The sequence below is a fragment of the Pantherophis guttatus genome, chromosome 3 (genome assembly GCF_059756535.1).
Source record: "Pantherophis guttatus breed Tessera chromosome 3, ASM5975653v1, whole genome shotgun sequence".
In the NCBI taxonomy this organism is placed as follows: Eukaryota; Metazoa; Chordata; class Lepidosauria; order Squamata; family Colubridae; genus Pantherophis; species Pantherophis guttatus.
Window position 1 is genome coordinate 89,084,484 of NC_142065.1, and position 20,867 is coordinate 89,105,350.

The window sequence follows — 20,867 nt, forward strand, 5'->3', positions numbered from 1 at the left end:
GCTCGCCCCGCCTCTTGCCCCACCCCTCCACAGGTGGGTGGGCGAGCCAGCAATTTAACAAATGGTTCGGTGTTTTTTTGTAATTTTATTGACCCGCGGAGCTTCAGCATAGGCTAATTAGCCCTTGATTAGATCGGCTCCCGACTCTCAGCTGATTTGCTCTCAGCTGTTTTGCTCAGGGCTCTGCTGCTTGCTGGAGCAGATTTTTTTCCCCTAGCTATGCTGAAAAACGAAACTGAAAGTAAAGCAGGCTGTTGGCTTTGCTGTTGCTGTAATGTTGGAAAATTAGGCAGGCAGATTTCTTTTCTTTTTCCTCACCAAAAAAGGTAGGTGCAAACAATGGGAAATTTAGGGCAAAAGAGGAGAGTTCAAGATTTTAAAACACAAAAGAAAAAAAGCTCTATTTAACTAGGGAATTATAATAATTGAGATACTATTAATTGTATATTGTGTTGAAAGCAGAAATGGTTAAGTAGTGGTTTGGAGGAATATATGGGGGAAATTATTTGGTTTATTATTATTGGTAAATATAATTAATTGATTTGTAAGAAATTGGATTGCATGGAAATAATTGGAATATTCATGTTCATATTGATTAATATACAAAAAAGGTAGTTATATAACTAATTGATTTATATTAAAATGTTGAATTTATATTAAACAACTGTAATATTACATAATTAACCAATGTGAGGATGGCTATAAAAATAGATGACAATGGGAAGGGGTATAATATAGAATAGAAGGGAAAAATTGAATTTGATTAAGATTAGAGATGAGGATGAAGGGTAATATTGTTTTTTTACAAAAATAGATGAGGAATAAATATGGCAAAAAGGAAATATAGAAATTGTAAATTTAATTGAAATGACTAAACATTGTTTAAATTTGTGAACCGGCCAAATACTCTGTTCAAAGAAAATACATTATATGTTTGTATGTATGTTTCTAATTATTGTTATTTATTCATATTTGTTCTCTTTTATTCTTTAAAGTTTAACAATTCATTCTTTATCTTAATATCTTTATATTTGTTTGGGGTTGGCTTTCTTCCCTTTCATCTTTTTTATTGTACAGCAATCTTTCTCCTCAAACCTACCACCTCTCTTTTCTTTCCTTCTTACTTTCTCTTCCTCCCCCTCTTCTTCTCCTCCCTACTTCCTCTTCCTTTCTTCTTCTCCTCCTCTCTTCCTCCCTCTCTTACCCTCACTCCTACTCTAATTTCCCTTCCCTTCCTTCATCTCTCTCTATTGATGTATCCTTTTGTGCATATGGACTACTCAGAGGGCTGAAAAAGTTATTTTTGACTGGTCCTCGCACTTTTGACCAGTCCTCGAACTTACGACTCTCCTCACATTTTACGTTTTTGCCCTATCTTGTCACCATGATGAAGAGAAGCAGTTGTGAAATGAGTGACACGGTTGTTAAGAATGCCGCAACGGGCATAAATGTGAGGATGGTCATAAGTGCGAGGACCGGTCAAAAGTGCGAGGACCAGTCAGAAATGACTTTTTTCAGCCCTCTGTAGTCCCTATGCAGATAGCCATGCCCACCGGTCACACGACCAGCTAGCCACGCCCACCCAGTCACATGACCACCAAGCCACACCCCCAACTAAGCCACGCCCACAGAACCGGTTGTTTAAAAAATTGAATCCCACCATTGATCAAGATGTTTTATGCCTTTGTGGAGCCGGGTGGGCGTGGCCTGTGCAGGCCGTATCCAGCCTGCAGGTGGCCAGTTTGACAGGCCTGACCAGGGCACAGATCCCTGCATTAGGGCATCTAAGCAAGGTGTTCTTACATTGCCTCTTATGTTTGAAGATTTTCAGTGCCATTGGAAAAAGGTGAAACCCCCCCTCCCCTTAGAGTGGTGGACCATCACTACATCATATGGAATTATGCCTCGAGCAAGACATCTCTAAAAAGACTTGCCCTGTGCTTGTTTTGAATCCTGGCTGCTATTTAATGGCATCATCCTTATTATTTCACTACAGAAAGAGTCCAACATGCTGAAGAGGAACCAGTTTTCCTTTTTTCTCTAAATGCACCAAAAAACCCCCCAATGATTTTAAGGTTGCCAGATGTCATTTATTCCTTGGTCTTTAAGTTGGTGCATTACACTTTGAGGCCACATGTTAGCTTCTTATTTTTCCACCTCTAGCTTCATAATTTTCACACGGAACCCAGATATTCAATTTTCAAGCCTAAGCAGTCTTGGGATATTGCTGCTCATCTCTTGGCATGTTACTTCACTATGGCTGCCTGCTGAATTGCTCATATTGGCATGGTCGAGATCTAGCCAGAAGGTATATTTCTATAGCTCTTCACAGAAGGACAATGAATGCCACAAAGGACCACCTTGATTAACTGAACTCGAGAAACCTGCTAAGATTTAAGCCTTGGATAAATCCCAAGCCCTCTTTTGTTGAAGAAAAGGAAGTATGAATCAGATGAAGAATTGAAATACAGTGTGTATGTGGGAGGGAGGCAGATGGGAGAGAGAGAGAGGGGCAGGGAGGGAGGGAGGGAGAGAGGGAGGAAGAGAGGGAGGGAGGGAGGGAGGGAGGGAGGGAGAGAGAGAGAGAGAGAGAGAGAGAGAGAGAGGGAGAGAGAGAATAATAAAACATAAAAATCTACTTTACCTGGTGAAGCTGTACAATGAGTCACTTTGCTCCAGGGTTGCATTGTTATATCTGTTCCTCTTAAATATATAGGAGAACGGTTTTTAACAATGTCTCTCCCACCCCCTAACACATTCTCTTTGCTATTCTGCATATATTCCCGTCATTAGAGCTACCAGAATACTAGGGAGATGTGCTCAGCCTTTCATGTAGCTCCTTTTGGTATATCAAAAAAGGCTCATCGTTTCTTTGCTGGGAAGATGAGGGAAATTGTAATAAAAGCATTCTGCCCAAGGATAAAAAGGTGGACATTTACCAAGCTAAATAAAGAATGGAGCGTGTGCATTGAAATTCCCTGATTTTTATGGCAGAGAGGTAGGAGGGAGAAATAGTCAGCCAAGCTTCTTCCTTATTTATTTATATATTTAAATAAATAAATAAGGGCTGCAGCCCCAGAGAAGCCACTTTCTAATTTAACTCCTGGTGAGTTCACCACACTTTGTATTCTGCTTGTCTTTCTACATAAGCAAGTGAAAAAGCAATCACCAAGAGAGCCATGACAGCTTGGAATCTATAATAAACTCAATCCATGGTAGTGGCCTTTTACATGTATTAGACTTGTGGGTATGTTAAATTTGCAGCTTAGGAGGTTTTCAAGTTTTCCCCAATGTAACATTTCCCCCCAATACCTTTTAAAAATAAATTTCAGGTATGGGGCTGTGTATTTTATTAATTTTTAGTAATTCTGTGTTTGTTTTTTAAAAACCAGGCATCAATCATGTTGATGCTATGCCTTTTTAATTCAGAAAGACCGATTCAAATTAAATTTAAAATTTCCCTCTTAAAAATTATATATGCTCCTTTACTAAGGTGGGGACACACTGAGAGAGAGAGAATGCTCCCATTTAGGGCAGAGTAAAGAAGAATGAATTGAGTTAAGACAAATAATACTCTCTATTGCTATCCCCATTTAGCAAATGCTACATTTTTGACAGCTTGTTGATGGGTTGGAAAAATACAAATGGAACAGAACTTGTCATACTTTAGAGAACAGCACATCTGAGATGAAGGTGAATTTGGATCGCAATGAACAACTAAAAAATACAGGGGAAAATAAGAAAAGTGTCTCAGCTTCAATTAGAAGTACAGAGAAGAAGCCATGTAACTTCTGAAAAAGATTAATGAGCAAAGTACTAATTTTGATGTTGGCATGACACCAGCTAATAGATGTGTGGAAGACATTTTGAAGTCAAAACTTCTGACCCTGAAATACCCTTGTTGCAATATTTTTAGGATCAGACTCAATAAGGATAATAAAGATTAGAGGTTTAAATATATCTCTCTTTATTCTTAACAGGCATTCTATATTCACTGAATATTTACAGATAGAAGCAAGGGAAAATGGTGAGGGTGGCTCCTTATATATACAAAGGGCGGAGTCAAGGATGGGAGTGGTGAATTATGAATACATTAGGAAACAAAGAATAAGTTAACCCCTGATATCCCATATATACATTATTTACAGGTTAGGGAATAAGGCATTTACATCTGACAAATCCCCCTCTAAATGCCGGTTCGCTATACAACACCAATTACATTCAGATTCAGGACAATATAAGACATATAATTTTGAAGTTAAATATTTGTGCTGCTTAGAAGGTAAAGGCTTCGTTAATATGTCAGCTAATTGTTCAGAGGTATCACAATGTACTGCTTTGATAAATCCATCTTGAGACAATTGTCTCACATGTTTAAACTTTATATCTATATGCCTGGATCTTTGTCCAATGGCATCGGATCTGGATATTTCAATGGCTGCTTTATTATCTTCATGCATAACAAAAGGTAAAGCAGGTTTTTTCCAGACATCTGAAATCAAATCATTAAACCATACAAGGTTATTTGCAGCTTTGGATAAACAAACATATTCCGCTTCCGTGGTTGAAGTGGCTACCAGTTCTTGTTTACCAGTGTACCAGTAAACTGGACAGTTATTTAACAGAAAAATATAACCAGAAGTGCTCTTTCTGCATGATATATCTCCAGCCCAATCCGCATCTGCGTAACAAGTAAGTGTCATTACTAGGTTCTAATACTAAACAAAAATCTAATGTACTTTTTAGATACCTTAGGATTCTTTTGACAGCTTCCCAATGATACATAGTTGGTTTACTAACATGTCTTGACAATAGATTGAGAGGTAATGCAATATCTGGTCTGGTCCAATTAGATATATAAAGAAGTGAACCTATGACTGATCTATAGAATGTATTATCTTTAAATTCAGGGGAAGACTCATCATTGTTTCTAAGGAAATCAGTTTGCATGGGAGTGTCACATGGTTTAGCATTGTTTAAATTGCATTTGTTTAGAAGTTCAATAATTTTATCTTTCTGAGTGAGTTTGAATCCCCTTCTAGTTTTGTTGATTTGTACACCAAGGTATTTGTTTACTTTACCTAGAGATTTCAACGAAAAATGTTCGTTTAGCTTATTTACAAAGGTTTCTCTTCTCTCCTTGTTTTTTCCTATATATAAAATATCATCTACATAAATTAACACGAATTCAATGTGATCATCACCCTTTTTTACAAAGAAACAGTTATCAGCGGTGGTAGCGTTAAAATCCATGGTCTTAAGTACTTTTACCAAACAATCATACCATCTTTTGCCAGATTGTTTTAACCCATATAGACTTTTGTTCAATAGCCAGATTTCATTCTTATTAGTGTATTGACTGTGTGGTGCCCTTACATATATTTCCTTATCTAGTTTCGCGTGTAAGTACGCAGTCTGTATGTCATATTGGAATACATCAAGATTGAGTGCAGATGCCACTACCAGAGCTGTTTTAACACTCTCTGTTCTCACTGTGGGAGAGTATGTGTCAGTATAGTCCTCCGGATATTTTTGTGCATAGCCTTGTGCAACTAATCTGGCTTTGTATAGAGTATTGCCTCCTTCTAGATTCTTAATTTTATAGATCCACCTAGTACCTATGATTGTTTTATCTTTAGGTGCGGTCGCGGGTGTGAATACATTTAATCCTTGCAAACTTTCCATCTCTTTTTTCATAGCTAGTTCCCATTTTTCCTTTTCTTCATAAGGGAGTTTTAATACTTCCTCATATGTATTAGGTGTTATTTGTTCACCATCCATATGCATTATATAATCTCTGTATTTACCTGGTATTTGATTTCTATTGTTTCTAATAGCTCTTTCAGGTTTGCTATGGTTGTCATGCAAATATCTTGCTTCCTTTTTTGTTAATGTGTCTGTCTTTATTTTGTGCTGACTATTTGTCCAAGTTTTGGTTTTGTTTGTATTTTTGTTGATATTTTGATTTTCTATTGTTCCTTCCTCACAAGATTTTGTATCTTTGTATTTATCTGGAAATATTTCATTAAGATGTAATTTAGACCAATTTGCTTGTTCATGGAACACAGCTGTTCTGGAGACTATAAATTTGTTATTATTATCAATGAATCTGTATCCTTTGGTGCCTGTTTCATATCCCATAAATCTTAATCTTCTGGATACGTTTTCTCCCTTCCTTCTCAACTGCTTAGGTATATGTACGTCTGCAGTGACTCCAAATATGTGCATGTGTGCTAATTTGGGTTTCCTATTATACATCACCTCATATGGTGTTTTATTCACAATACTGGACCAGGTTCTATTTTGAGTGTAATTTGAATAATGTAAGGCCTCTGACCAAAATTGTTTGCCTAAACCAGCATCCTCTAATGTGCATCTAATCATGGTTTGCAGTGTGGAATTCTTTCTCTCTGCAACCCCATTTTGGAATGCAGAAAATGGACTAGACGTGAAATGTAGCATTCCTCTATCCTTTAACCATTGGGAGAATTCTTTAGACATGAATTCACATCCCCTATCTGTCATAATTTGTTTTATTCTGATATTATGTTGTGTTTCTATGCGTTTGTAGAATTCCTTAAATTTCTGAAAGGTTTCATCCTTGTGTTTTAATGTGTAAACAAAACCATAGCGACTATAGTCATCTACTATTGTTAGGAAGTAACGCTTTCTATAAGTGATTGATGGAGTTAATGGACCAACTAAGTCCATATGTACTAAATCAAAAATTTTGTTAGTCGATCTGTTGGATTTTTTTGGTCTGGGACTAGTTTTTAGTTTAGTTGATTTACATACTGAGCATTCCAAATAATTTTCACAATTTTTTATTTTGACACCTTCTGCGTGTTCAGTCATTTTTTGTACTACAGGAAAACTTGCATGTCCTAACTTCCTATGTAAGATGTGAGCACACTCATCATGAATTGGTTTACCTATTCTTGGTCTCTTCTCTTTGTGTGTATTTGTGTGATCATGAGATATTTCACATTCATCATTGTCACTGTTACTAACATTTTCATCATCTGCCTCAATACAATCCTCCATATTTGAGTCAATGTTATGTAACCATCTTTCTTTTGTTACTAGATAGGGTAGTCCTCCTTTAATCATCACAGTACCAACATTTGTTTTGTCCTTCTCTAAGGATGCTTTCCCCTTTGAGAAAACTATATTGATGTCAGAATCTCTACTTAGTTTTATGACACTTAGTATGTTATGAGGTATTTCAGGGATTAACAATACCCCCTCTATTTTTCCTAGACCAGGCAATGTTATGTTTCCTCTGCCTAATACTTGAACCTTTTCTTGATTAGCCACCTTTATTACAAACTTATCTTCTGTAAATGAAGATAGAATATTTTTGTTATTAGTGGTGTGATTGGTTGCCCCAGAATCGATAAGCCAATTATTGTTCTCATTTTGTTGTGTTTTAGTGCTGTCTTGTTTATTTAGTCCATTCAGTGAACCAGATTTTCTCTCTTTTGAATTTTCTCTACCCCCTCTATTCTCTCTGTAATTTGGTGGGCTTCTATATTTATATCTATCTGTGGAAGACTGTCTATAATTGTATCTGCTTCTATATTCTGGCCTATGTCTCTCCTTTGATATTTTGGGACAGTCTCTTCTATTGTGTTCCCTGGACCCACAATTGTGGCATTTAAAAGTTTCATTGTATTTTTCATGGAAAGCTACCTTCCTAAAGGGTTTGTGTTCTGTGTGATTGCTAGAACGATTTTTTCTTGAATTGTCTTCAGCTATCAATTTGTTAGATAGACTCTCTATGGATAAATATCCTAGATTGATGGTGTCTAAGTGTGATATAAAACTATCCCATGATGAATCAAGTGAATTGATAATAACACTTTTCATTGTTTGATCTGAAATCACTTCCCCCCTCAGATGCAGCTCAGCTCTTATTTTGTTTAGAGATATCAAATGCTCACTTATGGAAACCCCTGGTTTTACTCTAGAAGAAAAGAAATCCTTAGACATTCTCGTAGTGGTAGCTACACTGTCGCTGTGGAATAGATTAAACATGCATTGAATTATTTCTGAGACAGTTAGGTTTGGTTTGATACTATGATACATTGCAGGAGATACGCTAGATATTATTAAGAAGAATGCTCTATGATGCAAACAATCTATTTTTAAAGTCCAAGGTCTTCTTGGAGGACTAGTGATAAAGAATAGTAAATTTTCTTTCATAAAGACAACCTGGAGCTGTTGATACCACTCTTGCAAATTAATGCCATCAACTCTAAGTTTTGGGAAGTCACTGGGTAAGTTTCCCACATTATTTTGTCCATTACTTACAACCTGAGGTAGTCCGTGATCTTGCAAGTGCAGGAAATTGCAAAACGGCATAGGGATGCTCGCAACGAGTCTGCGCGGTTCTCTGGCCAGTTCAAGTCTTTCCGGACCGTCTACGTGGTTTCGCACATGCGCGTTGCTCATTTCTTCTTTGGCATCGTCGTGAAAGGTTCTTTCCATTTCAGCTCGTTCGCTCTGCTCCTCTTCAGACGAGTCGGTCTCTGGCTCGGTTTTAGGAGTTCTGATGGCGGCGGCTGTTCTTCTCTTTCTCCTGTGTGCGTTGATATTTGATCCGGTCTGCGGCGTGGGGCGGAATCGGCATGGCTCTCTGGGCTCGGGCGTCGTCGCTCTCGAAGTCAGGATGGGAGCGTGTAGGTCTTGAGGTATCGGCTTGTTCTTTTGCTTCTTCGTTGGCGCTTTAGAGATTTTTAATTTTGGCCCAAATGCAGCAAAAAGCGTCTTCATTGCTGATTTTATTTGGGATTTGGTAAAATCGTCTTCGCTATCTGATTCGGGTTCTTCTGGAGATTTCGAATCTTCCTTTTCACTTTCGTTGTCAGATAACGTTTTTCGCGCCGGAAATTTTGAACTGATCATTTTGATTGGCTCTGCTTCGCTCCCTTTGGAGGCTTGTTGAAACCAAGATGGCTGCCATTCAAAATTTCGCGCGGCATCACATCTTTTCTTTTTCATAACGACTTTCTCTGTAGTCATATCACTCACAGTTTTTTGGTCTTTGGGTTTCTCTTTAGCGATGTTTTTCTCTCTCGCTGCTCCGCTGTTCTTCAGCATTTCTTGGAGATTCGCGATGAGACTTTCATCATTCTTCTGGCTTTTTAATATCTTTAATATTTCTGACCTGAGTTCGTTATTTTCTATTTCGATTTCTTCCTGGTCATTATTTTCATTTATTAGTTCTTCTTCTTCTGTAGTGTACTCTTCGGATTCTCTCGAAATCGCGTTTGTGGATTCGTTGATTATTTCTTGTTCAGTTTCTATTTCTTTGCTGTAGGCCCTGGTGTTGGGCCTATCTTTCTTAGACATTTTTAATTATTTATTGAGACAATTAACCATCCTCTGCTACCAGTTTGTTGCAATATTTTTAGGATCAGACTCAATAAGGATAATAAAGATTAGAGGTTTAAATATATCTCTCTTTATTCTTAACAGGCATTCTATATTCACTGAATATTTACAGATAGAAGCAAGGGAAAATGGTGAGGGTGGCTCCTTATATATACAAAGGGCGGAGTCAAGGATGGGAGTGGTGAATTATGAATACATTAGGAAACAAAGAATAAGTTAACCCCTGATATCCCATATATACATTATTTACAGGTTAGGGAATAAGGCATTTACATCTGACAACCCTGTCCTGTCCCTCCAGATTCTGAGGCTGGAATTTTTTTTTTAACCTTAAAATGTGTTTTAGGAACCCTCCAAAACAGGATCTATTGAGGTCAGAACATATATTTCTATCTGCTAGGTACATGTTCATATTTCCTAACAATGTGGCTGTTGGCAGGAAGGATATTAAGTATCTGCATTGTCTAAAATCATCCTCCCACACCTGATTCCAATATATCAGAGTCCCTGCTACTAATGCAGGATTGTGTGTAAGATGTGTTTTAAAAAATGATCAAGATGATGACTGGGGTGTGATTTAAACATTGCCAATTTTTTAAGTGCAACACACATGCAATGCATTTATAGAGCAGGCAGAGTTTTATTTATACCATTGTGGCTACCATCTCGACTCTTCAGTCACCTTCCATGGGCATCCTTGAACTCATGGTTGATACTGATTGAAAGTATGCAAAGTAAAGTGATAATTATCCACACAGATATTTCTACTCTCGGATCTTGGATCTGGTGATGTCCCTTTTGCCCCCATTACTTTTTTAGTTCCATAGTGTCTCTGGGAAGCAGAAGCACATGTATTTACAATATGGGCAGATTGTTTTCTTGAAGTTTAGTAAGTCATAGTTTGATGGACAGTTCTCAGGTAAGGTGACCCAAACCATTTTAAACAAAATAAGCAACTTTTCTAAACCTAGTAAACTTAGCAAAAAATCAGTGAATTTTCAAAATCCCCAGTGCTGATTTTGATGACGAGGAGGACTGTCATTTACTTTTGAAACCAGTTACTGCTAAATTCTACTACAGGAGAATCACATGGTTGCTAATACTTCTGACTTCTATATATCCCAAAATGTTTAGAATGTATTGAATCAAATAAATAAACTTTTTAATTATTATTTAATAATGCTAAACTTATAAAAAAGAATGTGTGAATTGCCACACAGCAGCTCCCAAATTCAAAGGAGAAAACCAGCATGATAGCATCAAGACACAAGCTCTGTTTCTTTGAATAAATGTGTACAATGACAGACTAAAACAGAGGGGCAGGGCTTGTGCCATTTTGTTGATTCTGACACACACAGGTGCACCTGTGGGCATGCCTTTTTGAAAAGCTGGTACGTAAGATTGCAGGCTGTTTCTTTGAAACAAATGCTTTATTTAAGGTTTATTACTGGATGAAATCCAATGGTATATTTCCAACAATGGAAGTAAAAATAACAGAAAAACAGAGTTGGAAGGGACCTTGGAGGTCTTCTAGTCCAACCCCCTGCTCAAGCAGGACACCCTATACCTGTGATGGTGAACCTATGGCATGCGTGCTGGTCTTCGTGTGTGTGTGAGTGCTGGAAACCAGAAGAGTAGCTCCCTGGCATGAATGCTTGTTCCGGGAAGCTGAGCTTCCGGTTTCCGGCACATGCATGCATGCTGGCCAGCTGGTCTTCACACGTGCATGCATGCCAGAAGACTAGAAGACCAGATGACCGGAACTGCTCTTCCAGTTTCCGGAGCTGTGGGGAGCTGCTCTTCTGGTTTCCGGTGCTCCCCCACTCCTCGCCTGCGCTCTCTTGTTTTAGCACTTCAGTGCTGAAAAGGTTCGCCAACACTGCCCTATACCATTTCAGACAAATGGCTGTCCATTCTCTACTTGAAACAGTGATGTAGCATCCACAACTAGTGCTACAACTAGTGATGTAGTACCCACAACTTCTAAAGGCAAGCCATTTGACAGGTTCATTGTTCTCATTATCAGGAAATTTCTCCTTAGTTCTAGGTTGCTTCCCTCCATAACTAGTTTCCACCTATTGCTTCTTATTGACCCTCTCTTCTTAGTAGTAGCCCCTCAAATATTGGAACACTGTTATCATGTCATCCCTAGTCCATCTTTTCATTAGACTAGATGTACCCAATTCCTGCAACCAATTGTAATCCAATTCCTTCCCCACATGACCTCCTGACTTCAAGGAGCCCCTTAGCCTCTGAAATGTGTTTTGAATAAACATCACTGGGACAGAGGTGAAGAGAAATGGGTATAGAAGAGAAATTCCCATTGTGCAAGAAAGTCGATTTGTGAGATTCTGAATTTCATTTATTTTCTTTCAACATTCTTTCTCCTCCCTGTTTGATGATTAGAGACTGCTCTTTCTGTGGAAAGAAATCTATAATGCATTGTTTAATTCATCTGATGCATATTCTAAAAAAACAGATGTTTGAGTTTGTTTATTGATTGTACACAGTCAAATTAGCAACAACAATTTAAAAAATTACGAATATATTTTAGCATTATGGAAAAGGGGACAATTTCCAGGAGCAGTGCCTTTTGATGTGCCATAAAGGAATAAAGATGAAGAGTAGTAGAAACAACTAAATGGCAATATGAACCAAAATGTAAATCTTCACCTTCCATTCCCGGGTGTAGTGATCAATAATAAGTGAAGTTTAATAATCTATGACATCGAATGTACCTCATTGTATCCAAGTAACCTTGGATTAGTTCAGACATGCATTTCAATTCCTTGATGACTGCAGAATCACTTGAATTGGCTCCTTGTGAGCTGAAATACTGGAGTAGGTAAGAGGAAATATCTTCAAACATGAACATGAATTGTCCACTGGAGGAGAAAAGACCCCCCACTTCAATGATTATTAGAGCACCAAACAAATTGGACAATTTCCTGAGATATTTTGAGTAGCTTTTCAAAACAAATTAATGGCTGGACTTCCTGTCCTATGTAACTTTTTTTATCTGGAAATAAGCCACAGTGGATCTGAAAAGATATTAGGAGTTATACTGATTTTTGGAACCCAACGATTGCAAGGGGAAGGGTGTGTTTGTCAAGATTGAATCTAAGATACTACTTATTTCTCCTTCCTTCCTTCCTTCCTTCCTTCCTTCCTTCCTTCCTTCCTTCCTTCCTTCCTTCCTTCCTTCCTTCCTTCCTTCCTTCCTTCCCTCCCTCCCTCCCTCCCTCCCTCCCTCCCTCCCTCCCTCCCTCCCATTTGTTTGTAGCCACCTAAAAGTTAGGCTTTGCCTATTCCACCCTTCTTTCCTATTTATTTCCAGTAATACATCTTCCTACTGCCATAGATATAAAACTATTTTTACTAGTCCTTGCTCAGGTTAGATTTCCATTCTCCAGGAAAATACTCAAATGACTTCCTTCAATAAAAGAGACTTTCTAAGCAGACATTATGTTCTTTCTTCCCTTTTCTTCTATTTTTACGTATTATTCTGTGAACATCGAATGAAATTGGAAATACTTTCAAGAAGTACAAAAAAGCATATGGCATTACTTTTAACTATTAGTAACTTTTTTTAAAAGCTATGCCTGAAATGGTTCCTATGAGTTGGCAGTCAGGGACAACTTTAAATACTACTGAAATTAAAATAGTCTACATTTATCACAGTGAATGACTCATTTGATTTACTAGAATATGAGAACAATTAATTTAGGTAGTTAAATGGAGCTTTCCAATGTTTTCTCTATTTGTAAGTTATTTTAAAAAATAATAAACATTTAAGTCCATATAATTAAAGAAATACTAAACTCTTTACATATGTTATTTGTGTTTTTAATACATTGTGTATCTGTTTTATATATCTATATCTCAATATCTATGAAAGTGGAGATAATAGTATGGATTAATTGTATGTATAAAGACTTTCTGAGTATATAACCAATTTCAGATGAACTTTGGAAGCAAAGTAAGGTCAAATCTGATCAGTATGTAGATGGCAGGAAATAGCAGGGTAGTAAGCTACAGTAGGAAATCACCACTACCACCACCACCACTACCATAATCATCATCATCATCATCATCATCATCATCATCACCATCATCATCATCATCCCAGATTAAGACAATAACGAACCATTTCCAAGTGGTTCCCAGGAGAATTACATGAAATATTCAGGAATTGAACTCAACTCAAAGGAGACTTCACTTGCATACGAGGGAATGAACATTATGGATAGAATGCATGGTCAAAAGTTGAGTACAGGTAAAAAGCTTGATAGCCCATTAGATAATCCATCTGATGCTTTTACACTGCAGGGGTGTCAAACTGGCGGCCTGTGTGCATCACACGCAGGCCACACCCACCCCAATTCCGCTAAGGCAAAAAATATTTGCGATACATCACATGATGTCACATGAAGCAATCGAGTTTGACATCCATGTTTTACAGAGAAGGGAAGCAATGACTGATAAGGCCATGATATAGATGATGTTCTATAAGAGTCATGGCCTAGCAGCAGCCTTCTCTTAAAGATCTCAAAGAGACCACTGGGGCAAAGCAGTGCCTTAAGGTCCAGAGTCCAATTAAGGAACAAGCTGAACACCCCCCCCAAAGGTCAATTGATCAGAGTACTCTTGTTAGGAGGCTATTGGCAGTAACCAGGGGTGAAATCCAACAGGTTCTGACAGGTTCTGGAGAACTGGTAGAGGAAATTTTGAGTAGTTCGGAGAACCAGCAAATGCCACTCCTGACTGGCCCCAGAATGGGATGGGAATGGAGATTTTGCAATATTCTTCCCCCAGGAGTAGGAAGGGAATGGGGATTTTGCAATATCCTTCCCCTTCCATGGCCACCAAGCCACACCACGCCCACCAAGCCACGCCCACAGAACCGGTAGTAAAAAAAAATGGGTATCACCACTGGCAGTAATCATAATAAATGTTCTTTAAAAAAATTACACTTCCATATCTGTGTCAGGCAACTGACTCTTCTAGCTCCATCTGATATTCATCTAATACCTAACTTCCAGTTTCTCAAGCAAGGTCTCTTTCAATGAGAACACCATTTTACTCGAAATGCTGGAATTTAATTTAAGAACCTCCTACAGTTTGTTATACTACTGAGATATGCCTTCTTCCCATGATACACACCATTGCTATGTGTGGGAGTGAGTGTGTGTAATTTGAGTAAAATCAAGAAATGATCTTTTACATCTCAGCAGGTTACAGAAAAGTCAGCTGAATCAGCTGATATCTCAATCCATCACATACATGCACACTCACACATATAGACAAAGATGGTAGTATTTCAATGCACTGGAAAAAAAATTATATGGAAGAAACAACTTAGTTGAAAACCAGCCTAACAGCAAACAACCAATTCAAAACCCTTTTCTCGACATTTAGTTTTTGACATGCCCAGGACTTTATCAATTCATTAAATTTATCTCTTGACAATTCAAAATAAAACATGAGACCAGAGTTAAAGCCACAGTTTTTAAAAACAATGAAAATCAACTTGTAAAATCAAGAATTACAAACCTACTTAAGAATTAAAAATCAAGAATTAAGAACTTCCTTAAAAGGGCCTATTTTAAGTGATATTTTTTAAAGTGAACCAAGACATTAAGTCCTAAATTCAAGAACTCAGATTCATGAATTAAAAAGCAAACAAACCCTCAGCTGGTTACAAAAATAGCTTTGCATTTTAATGCTTGAACTCACATTTCTATGTAGACCAAGGATCATCTTGGGACACACAGTTCAGTGTCACATGTACACTCCAGAGACAGCTTTAGTGTTTATATGGTAGTGGCAAATATTTGTACTTCTTTCTGAATCAACACCATACCCTTGAAATGTCTCAAAAGTCTAAATGTCTAAAAAGGCTTGTTGTGTATTATGTTTTTTATTTTAGCTAGTTGAAAATCAAAATGGTAAAGTTGTTGGAGCAGATAAAGAGCAATTGTTCTGCTTATGTTTCACCAGTGAAATGAACAAGATAGTGAGAAGCAATACTATTGCCTGATGTGAAACTTTTTTCATTGGAGCAAAAGGACATCTTGATGGAGAAAAATGAGTTCTGCCATGAGACATCAATTTGAAGCCCCAAGAGGGGCTATGTATGTATGTATATGTATTTATAGATGTCAAAGCCTTTGTCTGACAGGGAGCCATTGAAAGGGGCCTTTCTTCCCCCTACTCCCATGCCCATCATCCCTGCCCTCTCCCATGCACTCCTTTTTCCCGCCTTGTCTAAGATCCTGGCACTTTGCCCCAAATCCATCAGGCCAGGGGTGGGTTCTAATTTTTTTTACTTCCTGTTCTGTGGGCGGGGCTTATTTTGTGGGCATGGTTTGATGGTCATGTGACAATTCTTTAGGATTTAGCAGAGGTACTGGTCACCAGGCTTTTAACTGCTTGCAGAGCTGTACCGGTCTACCCATTTGTTCTTGGAGTGTTCTGGTCTACCCATTTGTTTTTGGAGGCACCGGTCTACTCATTTATTTTTGGAGGCACCGGTTTACCCATTTGTTTATGGAGGCACCGGTCTACCCATCTGTTTTTGGAGGCACCGGTCTACCCATTTGTTTTTGGAGTGCATTGGTCTACCACCACACTGCCTTTTAACACTGCTCAGCTGTAGGGTGGCCTTTTGAAGCTCTTCTAGCTGATCAGCTGGGACTCGGGAGGCAGCAAATAGATTGGGGGCGGGGCCAAATAAAAGGTAAGAATAATGTGGGATGGGGTGGGGGGGAGGGCCCAGCTCCTAAACAAAGAGAACCAGTTCGGTGACATCATATCGTCACCGCTACCGGCTCGGCCGAACCGGGAGGAACCCACTATTGCATCAGGTGCTTACCCATTGCTCCACTGGAGGGAGAACGTCACAGCTGCCTTTCCAGAGGAAACTGTGAAAGAACTGACATCAAAAATAATTGCCACTCTAGGACGCCGCACTCACTCTCCTTAACACTCCCGTGTGTGTGTGTGTGTATGTGTGTGTGTTGTATTTAATATATATAAAGGAGACATAGTAGAGTGTGCAAAGTAGAGAGCCAGTTTGGTCACCAGGCTAGAAAGTGGGAAATTGAGTTTTAGTCCCACCTTAGCCATGAAAGCCAGCTAAGTAACTTTGGCAAATCACCAGGCAATGGTGAGTTCTAGTCCTGACTTAGTCATGGAAGCCAGTTGGATGACCTTGGGCCAATCACTCTTTCTCAGCCCAAACCACTTCACAGACTGTTGTGGGGAAAATGGGAGGAGGAAGATATGTTGGATATGTTTGCTGCCTTGAGAGATTTGTAAAAATAATAAAAGTGGGATACAAATAAACAGATAAATAAACCATTGTATAATATCCTTAATATCACAGGCTTGAAAAATAATGCTTAGAATCATTCAAAACAAATTATAGCCTACATGGAAAATAAAAAATGCCAGATGTTCAACCTGGCTTTAGAAAAGGTCAAGGAACATATAAAGATATTATTTCTGATGCACTCTGGAAAATTGAGAAAGAATAACAAAAAGAAGTCATTATGTGGTTCATTGATTGATTCTTTTGATCACATCAAGCTGTGGAATGTGTTTAGAAAAACGGGAATCCCAGAATATCTTATCATTCACAAAAAAATGTATGTACAGATCAGGAAGCCAAAGAGAACATGATAAAACAGACTGGCTCCAGGTTGGCAAAGATGAGAGACAAAGATGAATAATCTACCTTTATTAAGTCAATCTAAATCCCAAATACACATTAAGGGAAGTTCAACTGGAAGAAAACGAATGTGGTTTTGAAATTAGAGGAAGAAATATCAATAACCTGTGCTATGCTGGTGACACTGGTCTGAAAAGGATCTGGATCTAAAAAAGACTAAACTAATGACAACAGGTCAATTAGCCTTAGAACTGACAATGAAGGTAATGAAGTGATGGGCAGATTCTGGTTTTTAGGATTCTATTGTTAGGATTAACAGTAAAGGACCAAGCAATCATGAAATATGCTTTCCACGAGCACTCATTAGAGCAGTCATGAAGGCCTTGGAAAAGATATTGCAAGGTGTGGAATGTATTGATGTCTCTACAAAGATCAGAATTGTGCAACCCTTGAAGACTCCATGGAAACAAAACTTTGATTTTGAAGAAACAAGACCGGAAGATGCTTGATGCTTTTGAACTTTGGTGTTGGATAAGGTTCTTGAGAATACTATGGACAGCCAAGAAAATAAATAAGTGGATTATCTGTTCTGACCTAGGCTTCCTGTGAAATTAAACAGCACAAATTTAGTCCCGGCAAACCTCTTTAATTCATATGGCTGTAAATTACTTTCATTTACAGTCCACAAGGCTTGATAAACAGTCTTTCAGAGGAAGGTTATCAACACCCAACTATGTCACATGGAACGCTGCCAAAGAGCTAATTTAGGGGTTGCAGGGCAAGGCCAAACTTGGCACAGAGTCATAAACAGTTTTTTTCAAATCTTGACTTGGCCAGATGAACTAATTCCTTCCTGCAAAAGCTCACATCCTGTTTGCTTCTCTTTTATGTCTTATTGGAGGGGCCAATCATCTCCAAGCTTTGCTCTCAAGTCGACCCTGTTTCTTTAATTGTTCATGTCTCTTGGCAGCATGTGCACACTGGGAACAGGCTCACACTGTTCTTCTGCCTTGCTGATGTCAGATTCCTGAGACTCTGGAGGCAATAAAGAACTACCAGATGGCCTTGGCCCCCTCTCTGCCTCTGACTCAGAGCCATCGTCTGAGCCTTCCCCAGACTCCAGGACTGGTCCACGTTCCTCCCCAACCTCTTCACTGTCTGAATCTGCTGCCAGCTCTGCTGGCGGGCCACAACATTATCAAACAAACCAAGACAATGTTGTCCCTCAAGTCACAGGTGACCAGACTCAGATTTTGGAGATGTTTTGCAATGATGTGGCTCTCTAGAGAAGACTCTCATGCTGAGAAAAGTGGAAGAAAAAAAGGACAACCAGCAGCAAGATGGATGGACTCAAAGTTATAGCAGTGATGAATGCACTGTTGGAAGACCTGGTTTTTTTTCCTGCAGTGATCTCATAGCCCTATTTTAATGGATTTTTCTTTCAGCATACTTTTTCCCATCCACAGAACATTTAATTTGTATTCCTGTGCTACTTTCTGTCCAAGTTTCTTAAAGAGTATTGCTAAAAAAGTTGTCTTCTTGCCTCTTTTATCTAATTCCAAGCTCTACTCTGAGAGTATCATTACCCTTTTCTTTAGATGTGGAAACCTGCATTTCAATCCATTGAAAAACTTCAATAACGTTGTGCTGAAATTTCCGCAGCTGTAAGTCTCTATAGCCCCAAACGGAACAGTGAAATGTTAAGCATGGCTTTAAACTGCTTTGCTGGACTGAGGCCTAAGGCTACAGAGATGTGGTTTATTTCAAGGTGATAACCTGATGTTGAATCAAACTTTAATTTGTTAAAAAAGACCTGTCAGCATTTGAAAACCCAGAATGGGTAAATTTAGGGTTTTCCCTCTGGATGCGGATCAAGGGCCTCTCATAAGAGAGTAAGCAAACATGGAATTAATAGATATCTGGCTAGCATTCTGTAAAATTGCTTTCCAACTTGAAGCAGGTCCACAGATTCCTGTACTAAGTTGTTGAAAGATTCAGAGGGAACTCAGTGCAAAGGAAAATCAGATGGAGGAAGTCTTTATATATACTACCATATACTGTAACTGAGATTGTCCAACAGACCCCTTGGTGGGAGTCATCTCTGCAGCCTTATTCCTGTATTATGGGAAATGCTGCCAAGAGCTCAGACATAAAAAATGTTAAAGAAAATCAATATGAGGAACAGGGGGAAAAAATACACTAAAGACTAGTTACATTTCTTTCTGTAAACTGTGTAGGGCAATGAAAAGAAAAAAAAATGCCTAAACTTGTAATGCCAGAAGGTTTTTTTTTCTGATTTTAGCAGAATGTGAACAAGCTGCAAGGTGTTTTCTCAATTGTTTGTCCTATGTCTGTTTCAGAAACTGTGTCTCCAACACAGCCAAAGGTGTGAAGTGTTGAGATTTATAGATCAGCAACAATTGTTTCCTCTTTCCAGTTTTGTCCTCTAGTTAAAGGTATCCTCTAACTGAAGAACTCTTGAATTCAACCCCAGGGTTCAGTAGGGGATAAAAGGGTAAGAGATGAGGGTATCATGAGATTGTCCATCAACAGCAGCATCTGCATATTATTAACATGTGCAATTATTTTTTTGTTTCATTCTGCTTTGGATACCGTATTTTTCAGAGTATAAGACGCACCTTTTTCTCCCCTAAAAGGGGGTGAAAATTTAGGTGTGTCTTATACACCGAATGTAGCCCCGCCCACCCACTGGCCCCCACCCTTTGGCCTGTGCCTCGCAGCAGTTACCTCCTTGCAAGCAAACAGCAAGAAAAAACAGCTCCTTTCAGCTTCAGCACTACCTAATTAGCACAAGTTGATTGGATCAGCCTCCTGACTCTCAGCTGATTTGCTCTCAGCTGTTTTGCAGAGGGCTTTGCTGCTTGCTGCAAAGAGGTAAATTACTGGAGCAGATTTTTTTTTCCTTGTGCTAATCAAACTATGCTGACAACGAAAATTAAAGTAAAGAAGGCTGTTTGCTGCTTGCTGCAACGAGGCAAAATTGCTCAGAGGCAGAGGGAGATTTCTTTTTCTTCTTTTCCTCACCAAAAAAGGTAGGTGCATCTTATACTCTGGTGCGTCTTATACTCCGAAAAATACGGTAAGTATATGTCCTTTGTTTCTTTGTCTTCTAATGTGTGGTGAGAGGCTACTCTATCAACTTTATAGTGCAGGGGTCTCCAAACTTGGCAACTTTAAGACTTGTGGCCTTCAACTCCCATAATTCCTCAGAGCTGGGAAATTCTGGGGCTGAAGTCCACATATCCTAAAGTTGCCAAGCTTGGAAACCCACTGCTATAGGGATTTATATTGCTAGACATATGTAATTCCACAGGTAGGATTTCAGTTTTCTACGGTAGTATTTTGACAACCCTAGCTTGCCATTTCTAGTTGGTGCATAATAATACATTTCATTTGTTGACTCACTTTTCTTTGGAGGAAAAGGCTGATCTTATGCAGAAAGAGAGTCATAGAGTGCTATGGGACCCATCTGAAGCCTAATGTGAATGTCATAGCCAGAATGATTTCAACTTTGCTGCAAAGTGTTTCTAAAGAGATATTTAAATATCTCAAATCATATTTAAACATAAAAAAATATATTTAAATATGTGAGGAATTGGGAAATATTGCTCTGGCAGATCTAGGTATAGTCTGAGGCTTACAAAAGGCTTGAGAATTATTCAATTGAGAAGCTTTATAGGTTAGGGATAGAATAGGGCAGTCTTAAAATAGCATATTAATACAAAATATCCTGATCCTCATCCACACATACATCCACATAAGCCAATTGTTATCACTT